The following is a 3,946-nucleotide window of genomic DNA, read 5'->3' as shown; positions in this document are numbered from 1 at the left end:
GGCCCCTCGTCAGCCCCCCGACTCTGCCCTTCCGCCTACTTAAAGCCTCCGTCGCGAAACCCCTGATACGAAAAAACCACGATACGGAAAACCTTACTGAGACGCCGCCGCCGCCGATCCCATCTCGGGGATTCGGAGATCTCCTCCGGCACCCTGCCGGAGAGGGGATTCATCTCCCGGAGGACTCTACACCGCCATGGTCGCCTCCGGAGTGATGAGTGAGTAGTTCACCCCTGGACTATGGGTCCATAGCGAGTAGCTAGATGGTTGTCTTCTCCTCATTGTGCTTCATTGTTGGATCTTGTGAGCTGCCTAACATGATCAAGATCATCTATCTGTAATACTCTATGTTGTGTTTGTCGGGATCCGATGGATAGAGAATACCATGTTATGTTAATTATCAAGTTATTACATATGTGTTGTTTATGATCTTGCATGCTCTCCGTTACTAGTAGAGGCTCTGGCCAAGTTTTTGCTTTTAACTCCAAGAGGGAGTATTTATGCTCGATAGTGGGTTCATGCCTGCATTGACACCAGGACGGTGACGGAAAGTTCTAAGGTTGTGTTGTGCTTGTTGCCACTAGGGATAAAACATTGGCGCTATGTCCGAGGATGTAGTTGTTGATTACATTACGCACCATACTTAATGCAATTGTCCGTTGCTTTGCAACTTAATACTGGAAGGGGTTCGGACGATAACTCTGAAGGTGGACTTTTTAGGCATAGATGCAGTTGGATGGCGGTCTATGTACTTTGTCGTAATGCCCAATTAAATCTCACTATACTTATCATGCCATGTATGTGCATTGTTATGCCCTCTCTATTTGTCAATTGCCCGACTGTAATTTGTTCACCCAACATGCTTTTATCTTATGGGAGACACACCTCTAGTGAACTGTGGACCCCGGTCCATTCTTTTAATACTGAAATACAAATCTGCTGCAATACTTGTTCTTTACTGTTTTCTTGCAAACAATCATCTTCCACACAATTCGGTTAATTCTTTGTTACAGCAAGCCGGTGAGATTGACAACCTCACTCTGTTTCGTTGGGGCAAAGTACTTTGGTTGTGTTGTGCGGGTTCCACGTTGGCGCCGGAATCTCCGGTGTTGCGCCGCACTACATCCCGCCGCCATCAACCTTCAACGTGCTTCTTGACTCCTACTGGTTCGATTAAACCTTGGTTTCTTACGAGGGAAACTTGCCGCTGTGCGCATCACACCTTCCTCTTGGGGTTCCCAACGGACGTGTCAACTACACGCATCAAGCAAATTTACGGCGCCGTTGCCGGGGAGATCAAGACACGCTGCAAGGGGAGTCTCCACTTCTCAATCTCTTTACTTTGTTTTTGTCTTGCTTTATTTTATTTACTACTTTGTTTGCTGCACTTATATCAAAACACAAAAAAATTAGTTGCTAGCTTTACTTTATTTACTGTCTTGCACTTTATATCAAAAACACAAAAAAATTAGTTTACTTGCATTTACTTTATCTAGTTTGCTTTATTTACTGTCTTGCACTCTATATTAAAAATACAAAAAAAAATTAGTTACTTTTGTTACCATGTCTAGCTCTGTACCAGCTACTTCTTCACCTGAGGACTTTTAAACAAGGGGATGAGGAAAGTTTTAAGGATGCTTGGTCTAGAATTTTTACTTCTTATCGTAAAACTGAACCTCAAATGACTCTAAGTTTGCTCCTTAGTAATTTTTATTTTGGTCTTATGATTCGCTATAGATATGCCTTGGATGCTCTAGTAGGAGGAGATTTCCTTCATTGTAATGGGGATCAAGCTTTTAATGCCATAAAGAAGTTGGTTGCATCACATGATTCATCTAATAATTTTGATTCAGCCCTTATTAGCATTCATAATAGATTAAACACTCTTGAGACAAGTGCATCTCGCTTAAATGAAAATTATGGATACATTCGTAACCGTCTTGATCAAGTTTTAGTGAACTCTGAACCTTCATTGTGGAAACCCACTATTAAAATTGTCATAGGTGACCAAACTCTTCGTGCTAATTGTGATATTATGACTGAATTTTGACTAATGCCTAAGGGTATTCATAAATCTTTGAAACTTTGGGAATTCACTGAAGGGGGAGAAGGAATAACTCTTATTGACAACTCTGTTATAATTCCTAAAGGGATAGCTGCGGGAGTGCATACAACCATTCTTGGGATAACAATATCCGTTGATTACCTTGTCATTGAATGCGCAGGAACAGGACAAATCACACTCGGAAGATCCCTGCTGAAATTATTGGGAGCAGTCATAGACGTGAGAGAAGGCACCATAAAATTCACCTCTACACCCGGGGGTAGTCATATATTCCCTAAGCCAAAGAGTAAGGACAAGAAAGGTAAGGGTAAAGCCCAGGGTAATGTCAATGCTTCATCTCTCGATAACACTTGAGTTACACTTTCTGCGCCTAGCTGAAAGGCGTTAAAGAAAAGCGCTTATGGGAGACAACCCATGTTTTTACTACAGTATTTTTGTTTTATATTTGTGTCTTGGAAGTTGTTTACTACTGTAGCAACCTCTCCTTATCTTAGTTTTATGTTTTGTTGTGCCAAGTAAAGTCTTTGATAGTAAAGTAAGTACTAGATTTGGATTACTGCACAGTTCCAGATTTCTTTGCTGTCACGAATCTGGGTCTACCTCCCTGTAGGAAGCTCAGAAAATTAAGCCAATTTACGTGCATGATCCTCAGATATGTACGCAACTTTCATTCAATTTGAGAATTTTCATTTGAGCAAGTCTGGTGGCCTAATAAAATCCATCTTTACGGACTGTTCTGTTTTGACAGATTCTGCCTTTTATTTCGCATTGCCTCTTTTGCTATGTCGGATGAATTTCTTTGATCCATTAATGTCCAGTAGCTTTATGCAATGTCCAGAAGTGTTAAGAATGATTGTTTCACCTCTGAACATGTGAATTTTTATTATGCACTAACCCTCTAATGAGTTGTTTCGAGTTTGGTGTGGAGGAAGTTTTCAAGGATCAAGAGAGGAGTATGATGCAATATGATCAAGGAGAGTGAAAGCTCTAAGCTTGGGGATGCCCCGGTAGTTGACCCCTGCATATTCTAAGAAGACTCAAGCGTCTAAGCTTGGGGATGCCCAAGGCATCCCCTTCTTCATCGACAACATTATCAGGTTCCTCCCCTGAAACTATATTTTTATTCCATCACATCTTATGTACTTTGCTTGGAGCGTCGGTTTGTTTTTGTTTTTTTTGTTTTGTTTGAATAAAATGGATCCTAGCATTCACTTTATGGGAGAGAGACACGCTCCGCTGTAGCATATGGACAAGTATGTCCTTAGGCTCTACTCATAGTATTCATGGCGAAGTTTCTTCTTCGTTAAATTGTTATATGGTTGGAATTGGAAAATGCTACATGTAGTAACTCTAAAATGTCTTGGATAATTTGATACTTGGCAATTGTTGTGCTCATGTTTAAGCTCTTGCATCATATACTTTGCACCCATTAATGAAGAAATACTTAGAGGTTGCTAATTTGGATTGCATATTTGGTTTCTCTAGAGTCTAGATAACATCTAGTATTGAGTTTTGAACAACAAGGAAGACGGTATGGAGTCTTATAATGTTTACAATATGTCTTTTATGTTAGTTTTGCTGTACCGTTCATCCTTGTGTTTGTTTCAAATAACCTTGCTAGCCTAAACCTTGTATCGAGAGAGAATACTTCTCATGCATCCAAAATCCTTGAGCCAACCACTATGCCAATCGTGTCCACCATACCTACCTACTACATGGTATTTATACGCCATTCCAAAGTAAATTGCTTGAGTGCTACCTTTAAAATTTCATCATTCACCTTTGCAATATATAGCTCATGGGACAAATAGCTTAAAAACTATTGTGGTATTGAATATGTACTTATGCACTTTATCTCTTATTAAGTTGCTTGTAGTGCGA

This window comes from Lolium rigidum, chromosome 4 (genome assembly GCF_022539505.1).
Source record: "Lolium rigidum isolate FL_2022 chromosome 4, APGP_CSIRO_Lrig_0.1, whole genome shotgun sequence".
NCBI lineage: Eukaryota > Viridiplantae > Streptophyta > Magnoliopsida > Poales > Poaceae > Lolium > Lolium rigidum.
The sequence above is the reverse complement of the archived record's forward strand: the minus strand, read 5'-3'. Positions refer to the sequence as shown.